The following is a 25,921-nucleotide window of genomic DNA, read 5'->3' on the forward strand; positions in this document are numbered from 1 at the left end:
GTTTAGGGAATATATCAATATGAACTATGGTAGGAGCATGATCTGAAAGCAAAATTGGACCAATTTCAGCATTGGTAAGAGTTTGGGCAATATTATGAGTAACAAAAATATAATCAATCCAGGACTGGGAATGGTGGCATGGGGAATAGAAAGTAAATTATTTTGTTGTCGGATTACATAAACGCCAGGCGTCAATGAGTTTGTGTTGAGAGATAGCTTGAGTAAAGAGCTTGTGAGGTTTATTTGGAACATAGGGAGACTTAGAGTTTCGGTCAATAAAGGGATCAAGGGGTTGATTACAGTTACCTGCTAAGATAAAATTATCGTCAGCAAATCTGGTGATGTACTGGGAAAAGTTATGCCAAAAAGCACGATCGCCACCAGTGGGAGCATAGACATTGAGGAGGGAAATTGGAACACCCTTTAAAGACAGTTTAACATATAGCCATCTACCTTCAGCATCTGATTCCTGAGCTATTAGGGAATGAGATAAGGTTTTACGACATAATATGGCTACTCCATTCCGCTTGCCATCACCCTGGGAATAATAAGCCTCACCCACCCAACCTCTTTTGAGCTTAGCCGATTCTACATCAGATAAATGAGTTTCTTGTAAAAACGCAATATCTACATTTAACCTACCCAAGTGTGACAAAATTCGATGCCTCCTAATTGTAGAGTTGATGCCCTTAACATTCCACGCAATTATTTTCAAGGACATAATACATAAAATTGAAGAAAAAAGAGAACAGTAACAGCATAAGAAGGGGAACCCATGAGAAAAGGTAAGTAAAAGAGAAAAATATGATCATAAATGCGAAAAAAGAGGAAGAAAAGAAATAGAGAAAGGGAGGAGAATAGCGAAGAAAGGAGAGAAGGAAGATAAAAACAAAGGAGAAGATAAGAAGCCATGATAGAAAGGCAGATGCTAGGAAATAGAACAGTAAAGACCCAAGACACCTGAGACAAAAATCTGTAAAAAATGGAGAGGATAGAACAAAATCCTGAAAAAATCACCCAATTAGATAAACAGAGGGAAGAAAAGCAATAAATGACAGATAAAAAGACACGAAGAAAGAAGGAACAGAAAAGATTGATGAAAGAAAAGGAGAGGGGACACCTGTGAACAAAATTGAAATTGAGAAAGAAGCAAGAATAAGGGGGAAAAAGGAGAAAGCAAACATTAAAGGGAGGAAGGAGAACGTACTTACGAGGGATGAAACCAGGGAAGGATAATCAAAAAGGAGAACAAACGAGAAACTGGGGGGGTAGAACCAACTGGAGAAGGCAAGACATCCAATGTGAGCGAATCATCAAACCGGGGGAACATCACGCAGCGGAATGTAGATTCTGTGAAAACATCAGGAAAGAAAAACATCAAGAGAATGAACCACGAAAATATAATACCAACAACAACGAAATAACGTATGAATCAATTATATAAATATAAGAGAACAATAAATAGAGAAACTGTAGAGGGAGGAAAAAACTGATATAACATGCATGACCAAATCAACATGAACTAAGTGAGCCAAATAAAGAGCAATAGCAGCTCAAGAAAGTCATGGAGGGAAAGCAGATGAGGAGCTGGATGAGTCCATGTCAGCCGTTTGACAAGAGTTTAGAAAGCTCGGAAGGCGAACAGGATCCTCATAAGTCGTTGTCTTGTTGTCATAAGTGACTCTGAAGAGGCAAGGATGAAAAAGGCCATATCTGGCGCCGATGGAACGAAGTTCTGGCCTCATATCCAAAAAGCTTTGTGACGATTGGCTGTGGCTCTTGCATAGTCCTGCGCAAAGAACAGCGTGGATCCTGACCATGTCAGGCGAGGAGAAGCTCTAGCTGCTGAGAGGACTTTAAGAAGATCAGTATACTCCAGGAAGTACATGATGACGCCCCGTGGTCTCGAAGAAGCAGAAGCAGGTGAAGAGGCGCGACCAAGCTTATGTGCCCGCTGGATGTTGAGCATGGTGCCTTCTGGTAAGTGGAGGTGCTTAGGAAGGAAGGATTTGAAGAAAGCAATAGGGTCACTCCCCTCACAATTCTCCACCAGGCCGTAAATGTGCAGATTGTTGCGCCGATTTCGGTTTTCAAGCTCCTCAACCTGCCTCTGGAGAGAGGAAATCTGCGACTGCATATGCGCAACTCTGGAGGATGACTCCTGGAGAGAAGAGGCACTGTGCTCTACTGTCGTGACTCTTGCATCTAACTGCAACCAGTTATCGGTTAAAACCTGTAGCTTGGTATTGGTTTCTTCCATCAAGGGACGAAGGGCCCATATCTCCTCCAACAACAACTCCATGGATACAGCTGAGGAGGAGCCCGACGGTGATGGAGGATCCTTTTTAAGTCGTTTCGTTGTGACCTTCCCTGAGGGTTGCACCTGATGATCCGCACTGGATTGCGACATATGGTCAGCAGACGCCTGAGAGGCTTCCAAATGAGCCAGCGCAGAAAATACTTTAGAGTTCTTAATGAAGATGCGACGTGGATTCCTAGGAGCACAACCTGTTTTGCCTCTATCCATAAGACGTTGGGCACCCTCGTAGAAGGAAAATAGCACTTGGGGCATTTCGTCTGTGTAAACACCAACAAATGGGTGTAAGGAGAATGGAGTCTGCAAGAGCACGTAGGAGCAATGGTAGAATATAGATAAAAAACACCTCAAAAAGACATAGGAGTGCCAAATAACCATACAAGGGCGCAGGGAAATGTCGAGCTGGTCAAGTTATAAAGCCCTCATGTAGAAACATAGAGTACAAAATGGCCGCTGAGGTGGGAAATATGAGAGCATCATGCAGCAGAAGTAGAAACATCCAGTAGAAAGAGTCACAATATCATAGTTAATGCAGGCATCATATAAGGAATATTTGGCCAACCTTAAATGAGCAGAAGAAGAGCATGCCTGTTCAGTCGTTGTGTGGTGAGGAGGAGCGCCGCTCAATAAACGCGCTGGAAATGAAACAAAATGGCGGCCGCGGCCGTCATGACACTGCGTGTGAGATAGAGCAGCAAAATCCCAGGAAACGGTCGACCAGGGCAGGAAAACAGGTCCTCAAAGCATTCCCGGACCTTTCCGAAGTCGAATAGTGGCGTCGCTGTAAAGAAACAGGTCCGTTTGCCGCTGGTTCGCCCCGGCGTTCGCGGAGCGCTCACATAGACGCTTCCGACTCCGCCGGGCGCTAAGCCACGCCCCCCCAAGACATTGCTCTTATAACTCTGTGCTCTTATAACGCCACAATTGAAGTCCATCACAGACAACTTAATATAAGATAAGATACTCTTTTGATAGGTGTTCCCTTTACCATTGTGTTCGAATTTTAGAAAGAAATCATACCAAGCATTCATCAGAGCGGTGGCCCCACAACTTCAAGGACTATCAATGGATGCCAAACGAAGGGAGGGTCTAAATTCTGAGAAGAGCACTGATGGAAGTGGCCTCCCTGAGAGGATGTGTTGGAGAATCCACTGACCACAAAGAGATCAAGGTTTTGTGAAACCAGGCTAGGCACAGAAAGGAGGGACAATTAGAGATCTGAAGGTGAGGTGCACTTGCTGCTGAGAATTCAACATATCTGGTGGTGTGTTGCCAAGAGGGTGCCACCCCAGCTCTCATATTAAGAAGATTTTCTCAGGTATTGGCATATACTGACTACTTCTCTGGTTTTCTGATTTTTCGCTTGATTTGTGTATCACAGTTTGTGTGTGCCTGAGTTCAATTTACTAAGCCTCCGTGCATAATCAAGTGATCTTTCACACACCAAATGATAACTACTAAATAGGCAAGTGAGAGGTGGACCCTGCTTGACAGAAAGACCACAGTTAACCCCACTCAGTGGTGCAAATTGCAAAAAGTCATGTTTTGAAAGTTTTCCTTGGCCCTGTAAGAATGAGCATGATGTTTAATTGAATTTAATGTTTCAGGATGGTTTGGAAAGGGGTGACTGGGGGAGGAGGGAACAAAAGACCCTCACTGTACCTAATCATTTTTACTCTCATGCACTGGTTAAACAGGAGAGTGAATCTCTCTGCTGAGCAGGGCAGAAATTGTACACAACAAAGGAAATGCCCCAAATATCTTGCTTGCGATATATGCACAATAGTTAAGGTAATACCATTAAATGCTAGGAGACTGGACTCCCCGAATAAGGCAAATGGACTTGTAGAGTATATATGGGAGGGAAAACTGGGCATTGTAGCCATTCAGGAAACCCACCTGATAAGATTAGAGGAAGCCAGAGTTAGTTACAAACAATATCCCCAGGCATATTATTCCTCAAATTCAACCGGGCTTGTTCCTACACAGGGTACTGCTGTTTGTGCATATCAATGTCAAGAAGAACAAATAAGGTAAATTTCTATTGGGTGAGGGACAGCTAGACAGAAAAAAGAATAGCAATAGTGATAGCATACGCCTCAAGTACTTGGCAGGATACTTTTCATTCCAACCTATTGGACACCATGGAGGGGTTTGCGGAAGATGACATACTTCTAATGGGGTACTTTTACGTGGTATGGTACCCTGAAAGAGATAGGCCAGCACAGGGACACCACACTCCAGGGTATTCTCAAAGAAATTAAATGGCACACAAAAGTTATTAAGCCATGATGATATATTGGCAAAAAGATTGCTCCTCATAATCGGCACCTTTGTAAATGAAGATCAATCAGGATTCACACCAGGACTTAGCTCCTTCCTCTACATCCTTCGGTTTCTATGTCTAATCAAGGAAACCCCATCCGAAGCCTCTAGCTGGGTAGCGGTGTCCCTAGACATTGAAAAAACATTCAACACCTTGAGCTGGGACATTCTGCCGCTGACCCTTGAATACATGGGGGCAGATTTATGTTGCCTGACGCATCTCTGCAAATCGGCAGAGATGCGCCAGGAAAGATATGGCACGCAAGTTTATCCTTGCGCCACCCATGATGCGCCGCATTTACAATGCGGCGCACCATGGCGTAGGAATAAACAGATGCGTGTCGCATCTAGGGCGTGAAGTTGGCGCAGTGCTGAAGTTGTGTTGCGTGCGGCAAGCAACTCCAGCACTATTCCAACTTGCCCTATCTCCAACGTGGTGCGTCAAGCCTTACGCCTGCTTCAAGCAGGCGCAGTGTTTTGACGCATCAGCGTTGGGAAAGTGACTCAGTGAAATCTTGTAGATTTCACGGAGTCACTTGTCAGGGGCGTTTCTGCGACGGAACGCCCCCCTGCATGGAAACGCCCACATGAAACCTGTCGCAGGTTTCATGTGCTGCAGGACCTTACACCGTGACGCATCTCCATAGATGCGTCACGATGTAAGTATGTCGCAACGTGGCGCAGGGTTTACGCTGCCGCTGCGTCACAGAAGTGACGCAACGGCTGCGCAAAAGTGCCACAAGTTCGACATAAATCTGCCCCATGGTGTTCGGGCGGTGGGACCTAGGGTGGAGCCGCACTTTATATGATAGCATGACGGCGTGAGTTTGGACAGGTCAGGTGATATCGGACACTTTCATAATTCATAGGGGCACTAGGAAAGGATGTCCTCTGTCACTGGTGATCTTTGTCATGGTGGTGGAGCCCCTGGCCTGTCACTTGCGACAACAAGCCCCCCCAGTGCGGGATACTGAAATTGGGCATGCACCACATTATCTCACTATATGCAGATAATGCTCTGGGTTTTCTGCGGCAAGTGAAGTCCTCCCTACTGGAGTTTATGCTCCTGCTAGATGAATTTGGGGACATTTCAGGACTAAAAGTAAATTTGCCCAAATCCTGTCTGTTATCTATGGCCCTAACCCCTGAACCGAATAGGATTGGCACAATGGGATCCTGTCTTCGCTGATGCCACGACACCTTTAAATACTTCGGTGTCCAGATCTACAATTTGGAGAAGGACATTAAAGAGGGTAGCGTGGACAAAACATTGAGATTCACTCATCAGCCGTTGCCCTTTTGGTAATCCCCCTTCAGGTTCCAGGCTGAGATTATTATGTCACATACGTTTTATCAAAGCAAACAAAAAAATAACAAATGAACTGCTCAGGGCAGATTGGGAAATGCTGGGGTACGCAGAGGTTAATAAGAATAGGAAAATCATCTGGAATACGGTGAACAGATTTCGATAGAGAGCTGCCTCATTAAAGATGTTACACTATAGAATTGCATGTATACGAGTGGTTTCCCCACTTTCAGTCTATCCATCGGGCGGAGGTGGAGAGGAGTTTAACCCAAATATTTATGAGTAGACTGGAGGGTGCTGCATGTTTGTCACTTACTTTAACTGAAGTTACCATGGCTATCAAACAAAGTCCCTTGGATAAGGCACCGGGACCCGTATGGCATACCTATCAATTTGATTAACACCTTGTGTGCTCATAACGAGCTCAGCTCGTCATGAGGCACGGTGGCGCTGTGCTCATGATTAGCTGAGCTCGTCATGACCACCGCGCGCTCAGACGCAGCGCTAATTCCCCTACTGTGCTGAGCGCTCCACGGAAAAGGGCGTGGTCATGATGAGCTCAGCTTGTCTTGAGCACAGCGCCACAGTGCAGCGTGACGAGCTGAGCTCATCACAAGCACCGTGGCGCTGCGCGCGCCCCCTCCTCTCAGCGCCATGGGGGAATTAGCCCCGCGACAAGGGGGCTAAGTATAAACCGGAAAATTGGGGTCCTTTGCTCACGAACATGTTTAATATTATTTTGATTGTACTGACTTTTACTAAAGGTGACCCTAATGCCCCTAGTTGTTATTGGCCAATTTCTCTGTTAGATACCACAGTGAAGATCTTAGGCAGGGTCAAATTTAGGTGACGTAAACTTCGGTCTAGAAAAATAATATCCTTAACCCCTGTCAATATGGCTTCCAGTCGGGTTTGGGTACTGTGGAGCAGTGTTTGAATTTGCAGCTCATTGTGGACAAGTATCATATTGCCAAGGGCTGTCCACTGTACCTAGCCTTTACGGACCTGTTCACTGCCTTTGAGTGTGTAAACACAACAAGTTGTGGTTACTTTTGCTAGATCTGTGTGGTAGAGGTTTCACTAGTCAGTTTTCTCCACACCCTTCATGCTAATTTGGTTGCCAGGGTCTGTTAGGCCTATTCAGGGAAGCTTACTGGTCTATTTTTTACTCTTTCAGGGTGTAAGTCAAGGATCTAGCCTGGTGTTTGGGGTTATTTTAATTCTTCTTCACTCTAGTATGAGTAAAATATTGTCTGCAGACAACTTCTTTCTGTTCTATCAGCCAGCTCATGCCTTATTTTGCACACAGAGTTGTCACTGCAGTTTGTTTTAGATTTAGTGTGTCTTACACCTTTGACGCTTTGGGTATCTATTTGGACCTCCCAAGAGGCAGGGCTGAATAGGGATATATTAACGGACAATTTATCATGTGGGCATGGGCTGAGGATACCATGGCTTGGTTACGTGAAGGATTCTTTAATTAGGCTAGGATATTCTTTTTTTTTAAATGCTGCTGTCTCTTTCTGCAAAAGATAAAAAGCTGGCCAAGCTTAGTTTTCTGGAGCTTAGCCGATCGGAAAGGTTAAAGGAAGAATTGGACAAGAGTTCAGTTAAGGATTATATTTATCTCGGAGATTAGTGTTATGGTTCTTTATTCACATCTCTCTTTAACTTTGTCATAAAGGTCCCTTCAAGTTTGCTTTAGGGCAGGAACAGTTAGCCAGGGCTTTAAGTGGGCCGGGTCTCAAGGGGTCTGAGCACTAGTAGTTTTTTAAAGGGGGCCTCGAAACGGGTCTCTATCGGGCTCTGTTTTGAGCCCTGGCATAGGCGGTCTGTTGTTTTCCAGACTGCAGGCCTGGAAAAAGTTCCAGGGAACAAAACTGCCCGATAGAGACCCCTTTTCGTGATAACAAGCACATCGATGTGCGCTGCCCACACTGCTCACTTCTCACTAGTGGAGAAGTTAGGCATGACGTCATGCCAGGTGAGCGTTGTGGGGGAAGAGAAATCCTTTAAAGAGTCATTTTCTTTCTGTATTTCTCTTCTCTTTCTGAAACGCAAGAGCAGCAACATTGTGGTAGGGTCACCAGGGCTTTAATTGGAAGCTTTTTCAATATTATATGTCACAAGCCATAGTTGCAGCTTATTTATCTTATGCAACTAATAACGATTGACAAAACCAACAGTCGTGACTTGCTGTAGGTATGATGTTACTGATGTTACTTGTTGTATCATATATCTGGGTGCAATGACAGAAACAGCAAAATACAAGTCGGGCGGCACACTATGCTAAACAGATGATTTTTAGCGTAAGTGTTTTAAAGCCACGCCCCCTAATTACACTGGCCATGCCCCTCTGAGAGACCCCCCAGTTTTTTTCATCCCACTTAAAGCCCTGAGTTTAGCGATTACGGTGTTTCTTTTTAGGGTCCAGTGTGTATAGTAGTAGTCTGCCAGTCTGTCAATGTGATGATGCTTCCTCCCAGTTCCTATTACATTTGACATTTTTCTGGAAACCCGTTTTAAAACCTTTAGCATTCAGGCAGAGCAGAATATTGCTACTCTTAGATAATGTTGAGGAGTGTTTTAGAGTCAGTTCTTTCCTCAAAACTGTGGCAAGAGCATGTAAATCTATGGAAGAATAATTGGTTATTTTAATTTTTCTTTGGTGTTTTATCTAATTATTCCGTATGGCTTAATGCATTATACTTGTCTTTTCTATTAATTAGATGTTAAGCTATATCTAGATTTATTGTGGACGCGAAGTGGTTTTTGACCTTTTAATTGTTGCTGATAGAGGGATTTGCCTCATCCAACCAAATGTATTTAGACGGGGTGTGGCTTGGATGCCGAGGAGGTAGGCTGCGTGAGCCCGGAGCTCCGCGCCCGATCCCAGATATCATCCTGATTATCCACGCGAATTCCAATGAAATTTGGAAAATCCGTGATTTAAAGGCATCACGGAGGCAGCGGCGCTCAGAGTGGACGACCTGGAGCTGTTCCTCGTCCTGAAAATCGACCTCGAATAAAGGCATTGGAGGAGCTGCCATCGATCTAAGATGGCGTCCTGATGCCTGCACAATAGTCGCAGTCGACGGAGGTGGTTTGAGGCCTGATTCTCCTGTTGATCCAGTACTGGCGGTGGTTACCAGACCGGAGGACCTCCCCTGATCTTATCGACAAATGTGGCCTCTCCTTCCTTTGGTGACGAGCTACGGGGACACACGACCATAAGCTGATTTTTTTTTTTTTTTTTTTTGAGCGGGCCCCAAAATGGCGGCGGCTCTGTGACGACGATCCCGACTCTCCGCGCACAGACTGGCATCTCGAGACCCCGCTGTGGCAGGGGACTTCCGGGAACGGACCCCACGGGTGCGATCGGAACAGCGCCCAGAGCTCTTCAGGTGTCTTAGATCCCAGATCCTATCGCTATCCGGTGGCGAGGCCCTGCAGTGCGGAGACAGCGAGGAGAACAAAGGGGATCCTAAGAACCAGTACCCACTGCAGCCAGGATGGTGAAACCGTAAGGGAAGGGGGACGGTGCGGCTGAATCAGAAACGATGGATGGAGCGGATCGAGACCAATCTGCTCTCCAGCGTATGCAAGACCGTATCCTAGACGCCATCACGACCACGAAAGACGCCCTGCAACAGGACATCGCCCAGGTGGCGACGGGCTTAGGTCTCCTGAAAGCGGACCATGACAAGCTCAAAGACAGAGTTAAGGATATGGAGATATCTATTCAGGAGTTGGTCCCGGGCCATGCAGCGGTGAAAGCACAGATGGCGGATGCTTTGGACAGGCTGAAGGTGTTGGAGAGGAGGGCCGAGGATGCGGAAAATAGGAGTAGGCGCAACAATGTTCGCCTCGTAGGCCTTCCGGAAAAAATTGAGGGCGATGACATGGTGGGCTACCTCGATAATTGGCTACGCACTGAGGTGGCGCCAGAGGGACTATCTCCTTTCTTTTCCTTAGAACGGGCCCACAGGGTTCCAGCCCGACCTCCGGCCCCTGGCCTGCCGCCTCGCCCGGTGGTGATTAAGCTACTACACTACAGAGATCAAGACTGGCTACTACAGAGGGCGAGGGAAGCAGGACCCTTTCAAGTTGACAATCACAGAGTCACCCTGTTCCCGGACTACACTTTTGAGACCCAAAGACTCAGGGCCAATTTCCTGTCGCTCAAGCGTGAGCTCCGTGGGGAGGGCATAAAATACTCCCTTCTCTTCCCAGCGAAGTTGAGAGTGGTGGTGGACGACAAGTCGCTTTTCTTTACTACCTTGGCGGACGCTTGGGCCTGGTGGGACACGTACAAGGCTGGTACGGACGGTGCTAGGGTCAGGGAGGAAGAGGCTACAGAGAAACAGCCGAGCAGGAAGTCGCAACGTATTCGCAAGAATCGGCGGAGAACTGGGAAACCATTGGTGTCACAAACGGAAACGGAGAGGAAGGCAGCCCTACAGGCGGTGGTGGACCTCTCTGGCACGGCAAGGAGCCAGTCCGGGAAGGGTACGGACTCGGAGGAGCAGGGCACGGGATCAGAGACGGGACTCTCGGAATTCGGAGGAGCCAAGGGCCCCATCGTCACGCCTCAAACGTCTGGGGAGATACTCGAGGCATGAAATGGTGGATTGGAGGAGCGACCTGATGGTCAGACACTGGGGCGCTGTGCCCGTGTACACTGTTTACTACTGTATGGGACTTCGTGAGTCTTTCATGGGGGGATCATGGGGCGGGATATGCGGGACTGATTTGTTTTGACGTACTCTCTCGGCAACGGCCCGCGCCCTACTGGCCCTGACGGTCATCGCAGTGGAGACTGCGAGTACTAGTGCCTTTCTTTGAGGGGTAATTTGGTTGAGACATTTTTGGATGGGTTCACTTCCAATTGCGGGGGGGCCTGTCCTGGGGGGGTGGGAACCGGAAGTAGTTGGGGATGCTCAGGTTGGTTTGGGGGGTTCGTTGGTTTGGAGTGGGAGGGGGGGGGCAGCATTATGTTGGCACAAGCGCATGGTTGATGGCTGTTATTGTTCTGGCTGTGGGTGCAGGGGGATATGGCTAACACGGGGGCTTTGAAATGTGTGACCTTGAATGTGCGGGGTCTCCATACCATGGTGCGTAGACACAAGGTCCATGCGTATCTGAAATGTAGGGGTGTGCATATAGCCTTTCTTCAAGAGACGCACCTCACCAAGCAGGAGGGAGTAGCGCTACAGAGGAGGTGGAGGAGGCAGCTCTTTAATACAACGTATTCGGCCTTTGCGAGGGGGGCATTGATTTGGATAAGGGCGGGGGTTCCCTTCCAGGTTACTAAAACAGTAGTAGATCCAGAGGGTAGATTTGTGGCTGTGGAGGGGAGACTTAGGGGCCGGATAGTGTCTCTTTGTAGTGTGTATGCTCCGAATGTGGATTTGATTGCTTTCCTGACAACACTTTCAGGTAAACTGGCGAGTTATTTGGCAGGGCCGATGGTCATGGGAGGAGATTTTAATTCGGTGGTGGATACTGATTTGGATAGATCCCATCCCCCATTGCACGCCTCCCCAGTACACAGGGTGGCGAAACGCCGACTAGAATGGCAGGAGAGCTGGGACCTGGGGGACGCCTGGAGGGCACTGCACCCTACCACTAGGGATTACTCCTTTCATTCTACTTTACATGACCTGCATGTTAGGTTGGATGTGTTTCTGTGCTCTTCGCATATGCTCTCAGCAGTGGGAAGCGCGGAATATCTGGCCCGCACGCTGTCGGACCACAACCCTCTGTTGTTGTCCCTGAACTGGATGGTGGAAACCAACTGTGTCCCGACATGGCGGCTGCAACCTAATACATTGGATGATTTGCTTTTTAGGGAGGCCTTGGGGGAGCGAGTGGCACGTTATTTTGAGGAGAATAGTGGCTCCGCCTCCACTAGGGCTGTGGAGTGGGATGCGTTTAAGGTGGTGATCAGGGGACACTGTATCGGGAGCGCTGCTGGTGCTCGTAAGACTTTGTTGGATTATCTTGAAAGCGCGGAGCGGCGGTTGAGGGAGAAGGAGAGAGAGCGCCCGAATCACCCTGAGCTCCAAGAGGGGGTCAGTGGCGCCAGAGAAGCGCTAGCGGTGGAGTTAGAGAGGTTGCGTAGCTTCGACCACAAGGTATATCTGACGAGAGCGCATGCGGAGGTCGATAAGGCAGGGTCGATGCTGGCGTGGCTTGCCAACCCGATCAGGCGGGGTGCTCCAATCATGGCGGTTCAGGAGGAGGGGGACGGGCTTTGCCACCCCCAAGCCGGGATCCTGGATAGGTTCAGAGCATATTATGAGGGTCTGTATGAGAGCGCGTTGACGGGCGGGGCGGAAGAATTGGAAGCCTTCCTTGGAGGGTTGCAGCTGCCACAGTTAGAGAAATCGGAAGCAGAGGAGTTGGGTCGGCCTATAACGGTCGGAGAGATAGGGAGTGCAGTAAAACAGATGGCCAGGAATAAAACCCCAGGGCTGGACGGTCTGCCGATAGAGTTTTATAGCAAGTACTTGGAGTACCTGGCCCCACAACTGCAACTGGTCTACAATGAAGCGCAGTCGCGAGGTAGACTTCCGCGATCAATGTGCGAGGCCCTTATGATCCCGCTGCTAACACCTGGTAGAGCGAGTGATGCCCTCTCATCTTACCGTCCATTATCTATGCTTACGACGGATTACAAGATACTGAGCAAAATCCTGGCGAATAGATTGCTGACTCACATGACAGGCTTGATTCATAAAGATCAGTGTGGCTTCATCCCGACGCGAAATACTACCCACAATATTCGTAGGCTGACTAGACTGTTGGGGGCTCGGTTATCAGAGGGGACTACTCCATTCGTGCTCTCCATAGATATCGAGAAAGCCTTCGATAGTCTTGAATGGGAATATCTGTATGAAGTGATGAGGCGTTTCGGACTAGGGGAGGGCTATATCAACTGGACCAAAGTCCTATATACAGAAGCCACGGCTAGAGTTAGAGTGGGTTCACTGATCTCGAATCAATATCCGGTACGACGCGGCACTAGGCAGGGGTGCTCCCTTTCCCCCCTTTTGTTTGCGTTGGCAATGGAGCCTTTTGCAGCGGAGGCCAGGTCCGGCCGCTACTATAAGGGGTTGGCCCACAGGGCCAGGCCGCATGTCATCTCGTATGCGGACGACTTGTTGATGTTCTTGGCCGATGCGGAGGATGAGTTGCTGGGGGCGAGACGTTTGCTGGAACTATTCGGGCGGATGTCAGGCCTAAAGGTCAATTGGCCCAAATCTTGTCTGTACCCGCTGAGACGGGGAGAGCCATGCCCTCTCACGGCGCAGGAACTCCGATGGGAACCTCACTGCTTGCACTACCTCGGCGTTTATGTGTACCACACCCCAGCAGATATGCTGGATGGGAATATAACTCGTTGTATTAATGCCTTGAAAAGGTGTATCGATTTTTGGGCTACTCTGCCACTCTCATTGGCGGGTCGGGTCTCCTTGCTTAAGATGGTGGCGCTGCCTAGGCTACTATATTACTTTAGAACTCTCCTGATATGGGTGCCGGGCTCAGTTTTTCGGCGCCTGAGATCGCTGGTCATAGCATTTTTATGGGGCACAGGTCGGCGGCGAATAGCACTGGATACCCTCTTGCGACCCAAAGATGAGGGAGGCATGGCGGTGCCTGATTTCGAATGCTATTACCTGGCGGCTCAACTGCAGACTTTCACACAGGAGGTCGCGAGGGTGTATCGAGGCCCGGAGCATTCTAGAGATGAGGGCACTCCGCGGCATGTGCTGGCGTATATCACGCTGCACCAGAAATTATTGCTTAGGGATCTGACGGTGGAAAGGCAGACGTTCCGACTTTGCTGGAACCGGGCGCGTAAACAAGCGGGAATCCGCCGCATGTGTGCTCCGGAGATCCCGCTGGGAATGGTCACAGCCCTGCCTCATGGTGGAGACTGGTCATGACTGCTAGGTTGGGAGGAGGCTGGGGTACAGATGCTGGGCGATTTGTATGAAGACGGTGCATTGCTTCCATTTCAGGAGCTACAGGAGCGGTTTGACCTCCCACGTGGTGATTATTTATTACATGCGGCGATAACGGGCGCCATGCAGGACCACTGGGGAGAGGGCTTGCAGGAACCTGCGACCTCCATGGCATGCCAATATGCGATGATGGCGGCCGGAACCTTTAAGGCGGTAACCTGTCTGTATTCCGGAATGTTGCGGGAGGCCTTGCAGCCGCTCACAGCTCTAAAAGCGAAGTGGGAACTGGACCTCCAAATGGAGATTCCTGACGCCACTTGGGGTCAACTATTGCGGAGGGCGCGGAAGAGCACAAGGAACGCTAGATTCCAACTCATACACTTTTATATTATTCATCGGGCATACCTCACACCGGGGAAACTACGGCAGTACTTTGGAGTGGAACAAGCGGCCTGTCCTAGGTGCAACACACTGGGGGCGGATCTGGGACACATGCTGTGGGACTGCCCTACCTTGGAGGAATACTGGCAGGAGGTTGGGAGGGCCTTAAATAACGCCACGGATAGGGAGATACAGTACACCAAAGCAGTGGGGGTGTTGCACTGGTTTCCGCACACATCCAGGAATAAGACTACCAGCAGATTAATAGATATGGGGCTGATATTGGCGAAGAGGGAAATCACCAGGAATTGGAAATCGAAAGTAGGGCCCACATATAAGCCCTGGTATTGTCAGACTCCACGCTGCCAGATCGAATTGCTGCACATATAACTCCACCTCCCGATCTCACCAACACGCCCGTACTAACAACACAGCGTGTTCGAGTGATAGGGCGAGGGAAAACAGGAAACAAAACAAGGAGGGGACGGAAAGGGGCTGCAGGGAAGGGATAGCTGAAAGACAAGAGAACAGGCATACAGGTTATAATTAGTAACCAGGAAATCCTACTCTCATTTCATTCTCACTAAGTATGCATAGATATTCACCTTTACAAAAGAAGAGCGCTCCACCTCCTCCCTGTGTCTTGAATAGTGTTAACTGTCACACTAGTCCCTAAGGAACACAAACACCGGTTACTGTCATATATTCCACAGAACCCAAAATACTATACTTTCTAGTGGGGTTGAACCTACCCTGCCTTGTGTTGAACTGTGCTCAGAAATTATACAAGTGCATATCCCATAACCTTTGTGAAATCCAAAACAATCTTCTTCTTATGAGAAGCTAGTTCACTTATGTACTAAGGTACCAAATTCAATCCTTTAAGGACACGGTAAGACGTAGCATCCTACTACCGTCTTCCGCTCTCAACTCCACAATACAGTATACTTTGATTGCTCCACTCCAAATACGGAAAGGTGTAGGATCTCCCCCCACTACCTTCCGCTTTGGCACTTACTTATGGAGACACTAGTGACTCACTTCGTAACGGTAGCACGCAGTAGATTGCAACCGCTATACTCCGTACTCACTTTACTCCACAAACGAGACAATCAATCCGACTGCAAAATGCTTAGGCGCTTTCAAATCCCGATGCCGGTTACTCGAATGCCGCCTATGCAGAACGCTTCAGCTCTGGCATAACAACGCGTTGAAGTCACGCGCTGTTAATAAACTCACGGTACAGTATCCGCGTAGTCCCGGTCCTTCAATCACCGCTCGGAATTTCCTCAAGACGCCTACTCGTTGCAGGTACCGGAAACTCCAAGAGAAAAACAAACAGACAGAAAGCGCATTCCACGCGCTACAGGAAAATCCAAAAACGCTTAAAGCCCAAGCGCTAGTCTTGATCCCTTCGAGTTGTTACAAACTAGGAAAACAGGAACCAAGCTTCTCTGGGATTTCCAGAGAGAGGAAACCAACACAGCACTCCTCTCAAGTCTCTAACAAACCCTGTTGTTGCACAAAATCACGAACAAAGTGCAGAGGGTCCGCCCTGCCTATATAGTGCCCCGCCCCCTCTCTGGAATTCTGGGAGATGTAGTTTACTGGTTAGGTAGGCGCCTTTGGTGAAACCTGACAGTATGTCCCCGTCCCTAGCGCCTTCTAGGGCCTGGTTTAGCTGGGAACCTCCTGTGGAAAGAACGCACCGCAGCAGGAGCATGCACATCCGAGCTTGGCTCCCAAGAATCATCTTCCGCGGTGTACCCCTACCATGACACCAGATATTTCAGCACTCCCCGGCACCACTTGGAGTCCCTTATACTCTTCACCTCGTACTCCAAACCCCCATCACATAGCACGGGTGGAGGGGCTGCTCTGCGTGACGTAAGCGCAGGTTTCAGCAATTGAACATGGAACACTGGGTGTATGCGCATTGACCCTGGCAATTTCAACTTGTAAGTTACTGGGTTCACCTGTTTCACTATGGGGTAGGGACCGATGTATCTTGGGTGGAACACGCTACGCAGCTTAAACCTGATGTTCTTGGTAGACAACCAGACCTTATCACCCACCACATACTGACGACTCTCCATCCTGTGACGGTCTTCCCACTTTTTGTATACCTCCTTTGCCCTTTTCAAATGTACTTGCACACCCTTGTGTACCCTCCTCAACATCAAGATCCTTTCTTTAACCGTAGGCTGGTCACAGAGATCAGCGGGTATGTCAACTGGCAAGGTATTAGCATCAAAACCAAAATTAGCCTTGAAGGGTGACATCCCCGTCGAACTATGCCATGCGTTGTTATAGGCTAGTTCCGCCATCCATACCAGATCCACCCAAGACTCATGAGCTTCTTTAGATAAGCATCTCAAGTATTTATTTAACGTCTGGTTCAAACGTTCTGTCTGCCCGTCTGTCTGTGGGTGAAAACTGGTGGACAGATTGGACTCTATATTCAGGGCACGACACCACATGCGCCAGAAGCGCGCAATGAACTGCGGTCCTCGATCAGACACAATAACCCTAGGGATACCGTGCAACCTGACCACATTACTGGCTAACAGTTGTGCGGTTTGGCTGGCATTCGGAAGGTTCTTACAAGGGATGAAATGTCCCATTTTGGTGAGACTATCTACCACTACCAATACTGCTGAAAAACCCCTATCCATTGGAAGACCCGACACAAAATCCAGACTAATATGTTGCCAAGGTTGACTGGGGGTAGGCAGGGTATGAGTTTCCCGGCTTTCTTGGTGGTTATACCCTTGGCTCTAGCACAAACATCACAACGCGCCACCCACTCAGAAACATCCTTGGTCAAGGTAGACCACCAGAAATGCCTTTTGACCGTATCGAGGGTTTTATGTATACCAGGATGTCCCACCAGTTCCCCCTCATGACACCAGCCAAAAGCCTTCTTCTGCAATGGAATCGAGGGCAAAAACAACTTCCCCTGAAAGAATGGCAAACCGTTTCTCACTTTACTATCCAATCTGCCATGAGCCCATGACCCCCATCCACCCGGGTACTGATGTTTTCTCACCTCATCCAAAAAGGACTCAGCTCTCACCACACACAGAACCTTCCCTGTAGGAATGATTGCCTGTTTCTCTTCCACACATTCCACTGGTATGGTCTGTCTAGATAAGGCATCGGCCTTCCTATTCTCGGACCCCGGGCGGAAAGTGACCACAAAGTTATACTCTGCAAAAAAGAGGGTCCATCTCATCTGCCTAGATGTCAGATGTCTAGCAGAAGACATAAATTGCAGATTCCTATGGTCAGTGTACACTGTAATGGTATGTAGGGCCCCCCATGGATATTGTCTCCATTCCTGAAAAGCCCGCTTTATTGAAAGCAATTCCTTTTCTGCTATAGTATAATTGAGTTCAGCCAAACTCAATTTCTTTGACAGGAAGGCCACTGGGTGCAACTGCCCTGTACTTACATCCCTCTGTGACAACACCGCCCCAATCGCTTCATCCGAAGCATCCGCCTCTACCACAAAAGGATGTTCTAGATTGGGATGTGACAGCACTGGGGCAGTAATAAAAGAAGACTTAAGAGTCTGGAAAGCCTCCCCTGCCGCAGATGTCCACTCGAACGGCACCCCTTTTCTCAGAAGTTTTGTAATGGGCACTGCCAGTAATGAGAAATGCAATATGAAGCGTAGTAATTCGCGAAGCCCAGAAAACTCTGGACTTCCCTCACATTCTTCGTACTGGCCAATCTCTCACTGCCTCAACCTTACGCTCGGACATCTGCAACCCCAAAGGACTGATCATCACCCCCAGGAATTCCACACTGTACACACTAAACTCACATTTACTGAGTTTCACGAAGAGGCTATGTTCTCGCAGCTTCATCAGTACCTTGCTGACCTGCTCCACATGACAGCTTTCATCCATAGAATACACCAGAATGTCATCGATGTACACAACAACGAATAAGTCAATGAATTCTTTCAGTACATCGTTGATTAGAAACTGAAATGCCGCCGGGGCATTACATAGCCCGAATGGCATGACTAGATATTCATAGAGGCCATACCGCGTCTTGAATGCCGTTTTCCACTCATCCCCCTCTCTTACCCTGACCAAGTGATAGGCTCCTCGCAAGTCCAAGTGAGTATAGATCACAGCCTCCCTCACTTGATCAATCAACACGGTAATGAGGGGGAGAGGGTACCGGTTACGAATGGTGTTTTTATTCAAAACGCGGTAGTCCACACATGCCCTCAGATCACCGTTCGCTTTTGCTATAAAGAAAAGGGGAGAGGCAGCTGGGGAACGAGACGGTCTTATGAATCCTATATGTTCATAATGATCAATGTACTCCTTCAGGTGCACCGTTTCAGGAACAGACAAGGCATATACACGACATGTAGGAATCACTGCCCCGTCAACCAGATCAATCCTACAATCATATGGTCTGTGAGGTGGGAGTTTTTCCGCTTTGCTTTCGCTAAAAACATCCTGAAAGGCTAAGTATTGTTCAGGAAGGGTCACCTCCTTCTCGGCGGCAGTAGCCACCATGAACTGCAAGGCTAACACTGCTACTGGAGAAGATACATAAGGCACCAGATGTTCCTTGCAAAAACCTGAAGAAAAATGGACAGTGCGTGATTTCCAATCAATGGAAGGGTTATGGAAGGTGCACCAAGGCATCCCCAGAATTATCTCATATTGTGGAGCATCTATTATATTCAACTCCACCATTTCCACATGCCTTCCCTCTGACACTTCAAAAGACAACTCCACTTCAGCAGTTTTCTCCGTTATAAGACCAGATTTAATGGGCTGTCCATCTACGGCCAAAACCTCCTCTGGATTGCATCGAGGCACCCTAGGTATCATAAAACGAGCCACCAACCCGTTGTCTATAAAATTACCGGTGGCCCCAGAGTCCAACATGACCATTACTTGATGGGATTTGTTCTCACACTCCAAGGTCATAACCAGGACCAGATGGGATTCTGTTTCTCCTATCCCCGAGGAAGACAATGAGGTTAGTTTCCAATCGGGGTTCTCCTCCATTTTAGGCGGAGATGCCATCCCTTCGTCCCCCTCTCTAGCAGTTTTGAAACAGCCACTCTTTGGTTCTTATTCCATGTATTATTCGTCTTGGGCTTAGAAGGGCACTCTCTTACATAGTGACCCTTCTTCCCACAATACATACAAAGACCTTGTACCCTTCTGCTTTCTCTTTCGGTTTTGGACAACGGAGGTCGTATAGCTCCTATTTCCATCGGCTCCGCACCTGCTTCTGCAGATCCCAAAGCCCTAGAAGGAAAACCCACATTACGGGCATAGCCCCTATCCCATTTTCTCCGATCCCCGCTCCGCTCTGTCTGCCTCCCATCCAATCTCAATACCAGGTTCACCATATCTATACAGGTAGTGGGTTGAGGATCGATATGCGCTACCGCGTCCTTCAACTCATCCCTCAGTCCCTGATAAAACAAAGACATTCTCTTGCCTTCTGGCAAATCTGTTTCAGCTATTAACCGATTGAAGGTGGTTAGATAAGTAATCAAGTCACTTCTACCCTGACGCAGGGACAATAACTCCTTATCAGCGCTGAAATTGGTGGCCCTCCTGTCAAAGACTTTCTCAAATTCGTCCCTGAACGCAGTCCAGTTGGATAACATGGCATCATCTCTTTTCACCAGAGGGACTGCCCAATTGGCTGCGTCCCCCACCAGATAAGAGATAGCAAACGCCACCCTGGAATGATTCGTAGGGAAGGAGGCTGGTTTACAGGAAAAATGGAGCATGATTTGAGTCATGAAAGCTTGTGTTTTACGAGGGCCCCCCCCATATCTTTCTGGGGTAGCTAAAGGAATAGGGGGAGGAACAGTAACCTGAATCTGAGATGGGCCTGAAGAAAAAGGATTCTTTGATAATTGTTCCACCCTATCTTTAAGAAGCACAGCCTCCGCCTTGGACGCTGCCAGTTCTTGTTGAACCAACACCAGAGCCCTCAACACATCATCTAAGGTGGCCATATGTACCCCAATCGGACCCGGCAGAATGCAATTTGTGGGTTCGTGATTCTGTCAGACTCCACGCTGCCAGATCCAATTGTTGCACATATAACTCCACCTCCCGATCTCACCAACACGCCCGTACTAACAACACAGCGTGTTCGAGTGATAGGGCGAGGGAAAACAGGAAACAAAACAAGGAGGGGACGGAAAGGGGCTGCAGGGAAGGGATAGCTGAAAGACAAGAGAACAGGCATACAGGTTATAATTAGTAACCAGGAAATCCTACTCTCATTTCATTCTCACTAAGTATGCATAGATATTCACCTTTACAAAAGAAGAGCGCTCCACCTCCTCCCTGTGTCTTGAATAGTGTTAACTGTCACACTAGTCCCTAAGGAACACAAACACCGGTTACTGTCATATATTCCACAGAACCCAAAATACTATACTTTCTAGTGGGGTTGAACCTACCCTGCCTTGTGTTGAACTGTGCTCAGAAATTATACAAGTGCATATCCCATAACCTTTGTGAAATCCAAAACAATCTTCTTCTTATGAGAAGCTAGTTCACTTATGTACTAAGGTACCAAATTCAATCCTTTAAGGACACGGTAAGACGTAGCATCCTACTACCGTCTTCCGCTCTCAACTCCACAATACAGTATACTTTGATTGCTCCACTCCAAATACGGAAAGGTGTAGGATCTCCCCCCACTACCTTCCGCTTTGGCACTTACTTATGGAGACACTAGTGACTCACTTCGTAACGGTAGCACGCAGTAGATTGCAACCGCTATACTCCGTACTCACTTTACTCCACAAACGAGACAATCAATCCGACTGCAAAATGCTTAGGCGCTTTCAAATCCCGATGCCGGTTACTCGAATGCCGCCTATGCAGAACGCTTCAGCTCTGGCATAACAACGCGTTGAAGTCACACGCTGTTAATAAACTCACGGTACAGTATCCGCGTAGTCCCGGTCCTTCAATCACCCCGCTCGGAATTTCCTCAAGACGCCTACTCGTTGCAGGTACCGGAAACTCCAAGAGAAAAACAAACAGACAGAAGGCGCATTCCACGCGCTACAGGAAAATCCAAAAATGCTTAAAGCCCAAGCGCTAGTCTTGATCCCTTCGAGTTGTTACAAACTAGGAAAACAGGAACCAAGCTTCTCTGGGATTTCCAGAGAGAGGAAACCAACACAGCACTCCTCTCAAGTCTCTAACAAACCCTGTTGTTGCACAAAATCACAAACAAAGTGCAGAGGGTCCGCCCTGCCTATATAGTGCCCCGCCCCCTCTCTGGAATTCTGGGAGATGTAGTTTACTGGTTAGGTAGGCGCCTTTGGTGAAACCTGACAGGTATGGTGAATGTCTGAGGTGGGCTGCCTGCGAAAGCACTTTACGATACCAGATGGCTAGGAGGACCAATGAGAGGACAACAGCATGGGAAATGATGGTACAGGCACTCCGGGATGATAATGATGAGGAGGAAGGAGAGGATGCGGACTCTGAAGTGGCTGACCCCACTAGCGCACCTAGGAGCACACCTTTAGCGAATGTTTAACTCCTCCTTGCACACACCAGACCTTATTTTTCTCTAGGATTCTACTATAGCGCTGCCACGGGGGGGGGGGTGTTCGGGAGTGTGGGGAGTTGTGGGGGGTGGTTGATAGGGGGTGGGGGAGGGGCGAAAACTTAAAAGCAGTCCACATCTTCCTGTGTTTATGGCTATGGACATTGGACAATGAAGCAGGGAATGGACTCAGTATATTTGTTGCGCAGTCTTCTACCTGGAGACACAGATAACATGTTAGGGGGAGCGAATTGATTATGTGCCTTACTGCTATCTTACTCGGCTATTTATCAATATGATGTCTGTGCAATTATTTTGGTACTGCAATAAAAACGATGTTACAAAAAAAATCCAACCAAATGTATTTAGCACTTTTGAACTGCTAATTTGTTTGTGCTAGTATATTTTATATGCACTTTATTATGATTGCGGGAATGCTATTTTATAGATTTACGGAAGATGTATTTTGCTAATTTACTTTCATGCTTTTATTTAAAATCAAATATAGTTTTTGAACATGAACTAAAGTGAACATTTCTGTTTAAGAGCAGGTGGAAATGTCATATTTGATATCTAAGGAATTGTTGTAATTTAAACTCCTTTTTAATGGAAAAGTCAGATTTTAAGTCACAATTCTGAAAATGACTCTTAAAACTTGGCATTTTCTTGTGCTAACCATTTGGTGCCTGTAGCATGTGTCCTGGGTCACATAGCTAGGTGTATTTGGCCGTTGGCCATTGTGTATTCCTCCCAGATAGCCACAGCATAGAGAGACTCGGTATTGGCAGGAAAGACCTCCCTGGCTTGATGAGATGGGTGGAGCTATCACCTGTCACACTTGCACTTCAAAGACACTGCCTCAGCTCACTCACAAAGGATCTCACACTATCCTATTGTGCCTGCAGACAGACTGGGTCCAAGGCAAGGTGGCAGGAAATTCCAGATACTTCTGTATGGGAAAGACTCCAGAAGTTTCTTCCGCTTCAAAATGTGCACCAGGTTAAAAAATGGGACCTACAGACACACTCTTCAGTACACTCATAGACCTGTGGATACTACAGAAGGACTACCCTGATGATTTAGGCCTGCCCTGCTGTCTGAGAAGGAAGAATAGACCTTGCCCTCTTAATTCCAGCCTACCTGAATGTCTCCAAGGGGTAGTTAGCTGGCTTCCTATTCTGAGCTATAGGGATGCAACAAGCTCCAGAATCCTTGCTGCAACAGCCCAGCTGGCCTGTTGCACTTGATATGCCTGAACCTGCGAATAGACCTGCCTGAACCCTGCTGGCTTCTGCTTCAGTGAGTTCCTGATCCCCAAGAGGTACCTCGCAGGTCCTGGACCCTTGGTGTGGCATCAGCTGAACTTCTCCTGGAAGAAAATGAGAACTCCTGAGATTTTGGGCTCTTCATGGCCAAGAACAGCCTCGTCTGTGCACAAAGTTTGTTGTCTATGGCATCTGCCAATGTGAAGCTCCAGTGAAACAGACTCTTCATACTACAACAACTTCCAGCGTCAACTGGCAACTCCAGATCTGCACTTCACACTTCAGCATCGTCAGCCTGTGGTGGCCGCCAATAAGAAGCTCCAGCAATGACAGCCTGGGATGCCCAGCAGGATCTTCGTGCTACAGCGGTGACGATCCATGATGCCCGGCCTGCTTTTTACGCAGTAGAGATAACCATCCGCAATGCTCTTCCTCTCCTTGCAGTATCCTACCCCTCAAACAAAACTCTTAGGTCTGGACTTTAGTTTTAAATCTTTTTATTGAATCGGCTGCCAATATAGCAATGTGATATGCGAAATAGGCACAGCATGTGGGTTACGCAGAACCCGGAGATAAACATTTGGCACCAATAATATCAAGAAAAAGTGAAACATAAAGTTAGAATTAACAACAACTCTACCGCCCCCCTCCCTGCAACCCTACCCCCTTCCTCATCCACTGCCAGTTGGGGATAGTGTTGCAAGCTCTGGACTTTAGAAGATAACTTTACCAGCCGTACCAATGTGGTTCCTGTATCCGACACAAACTCCTTCACTGTTTGCCCGAAAATGTAACTTTCACCCAGTCTTGCGCGACCTGATGACTGCGAGTGGAACTTTATGCATTTAGGCACTAAATTGTATTAAATATTTGAGATTGCATATCTCTGGTTGTACTGATTGGATTTTGGTATCAATTTAGTACATTTTATTCTATTATTCTAAATTGGTGTGGTATTTTCCCTGTGTTATATTTTTACTTTATTACTGTTTGTGTGCTGCATAAATACTTTACACGTTGCTTCTAAGTTAAGCCTGACTGCTTTTGTACAAAGATACCGTAATGCACAGGTTAATTTAGAGACTTTTGTGGTTTACCCTGAGAAGGATTGCGACAGTTGCCTGAGAAGGCCTCACACCCCCCTCAGCCAACAACCCAATTTCTCGCATTGGTGCTCAGTTGTGGGATTTAGTACTTCTCTTTGTGCAATGCCATACAGTGATTTATGTAACACAAAACTCCCAGACAGTAAATTGACATCAAATTTGATTCCTTTTAATTCTGCATCCTAGAGGGGAACACTTCTGAAGAGAATTGTCTCACACATAAAAAGTACAGGCAGATATTTAGGGACAGCCAGACGTTATCCCAACAGTTCTGGATGGATTTCATGAGCTTCTTTTCTAAGGCAGTGGATGGTTGAGAGAAGGGTAATGAGGTAAACGCTTATAGGGGCTGTAAAATTTGGTTGCCAGAGAGCACAAGTTTTTTCATTGTTTTCCAGAGCTATGCCAACACTTGACTGCATACAGGCTCACTGATCCAAGGGAGGTTGAAAAGGAGGCAGACCTCTTGAATTGTATCTGTGTGCCTGAGAAAGTACCTGGTGTTGACGCGGGGGTAGTTCAGGGTCCCTCCGACAGAGTGAGTGGGAGGTCTACATGGACTCAGATAGGTACCAAAATAGAGTCAAAGGAAAGGGATCCCATGCCCCTTCTAAGAATAGGAGCAGAGTTTCAGGTGGGCAGTGACCCAGGGCACCCCATTTCCAACCACACTGCTTTGAGTAGGTCCAATTTGGATACAATAAGGGGACTCTGTCTGTCCTAAGAAATCACACACTAGATGCCCATTCGCTGTATTCTGTGTGATGAATTACCAACACTGTTAGATGAGCTCGGCAGGGAAGCCACCTAGGGCACTCTGGAGTCTCAGGTGTATGGAGGTACTACTCCCACAGGAGAGTACAGAGGCCCAGATGGAAGGGTAAGGGGTAAGGGGAGGAAAGACTCATCCCTGACTCCAGGGTACAGACCTTGTGGTGAAGAACTAGTCTCCAGATATCACCTCTAGGCTGGTGGGAAGGAGAGTGGAAGAAGAGTGTCTAACGCCATGAGCTGTTGCCCCCCACTCCGAGAAACCTTAGAGGATCCTGGATGGCCTGGGCCTGGCTCTTGCCATTGGCAGCTGTAAATGGCCTCTGTTGGTTGCTGTCTTTATGGGGAGAGATTTCCTTGGGTTGGGAATAGAAGTCTGATCCATGGGGTGGAAAGGACCACATCACTTTGTTGTCAATTGTGGTACTGTTTGCCTACTGGGATGTATCTAGGAGCAAATAAAGGTTAGGTGCTTTACAGTTGTGGTTCACAGATAAGGAGAAGGGTTCCCCAGGGGTCAGTTCGGTAGCTCAGGAGAGTGTAGACACATGGATACAACTGAGTTCAGGGAATAGAATCGGTAAGGGCCACTGCAGTAGAGGGCATATGTCCATCTTGTGTCACCTAAACAAGAAAGCCCAGCAAGATATGGAATAGTCACTCCTGGCTTTTGGCTGGAGGGGGTCATGATGAACTCGGCCCTGTGTACAGGGTCACCCCCAAATGTTTTGCATTCTACCCTCTTGTTTACTGGATTCGTTTTTATTGGCCTTTTGTTTTGATTTGGTGTACTTTACTAATGCTAACCTGTGCTAAAGCCCTTGTTCTGATGCCCTTAATTCTGGTGAAAATGGCTTACAGCTGATTGGTGTATTTGATGTACTTATAAGTCACCGGTAACGTGGTAT

Source organism: Lissotriton vulgaris, chromosome 5 (assembly GCF_964263255.1).
Source record: "Lissotriton vulgaris chromosome 5, aLisVul1.2, whole genome shotgun sequence".
Classification (NCBI taxonomy): domain Eukaryota; kingdom Metazoa; phylum Chordata; class Amphibia; order Caudata; family Salamandridae; genus Lissotriton; species Lissotriton vulgaris.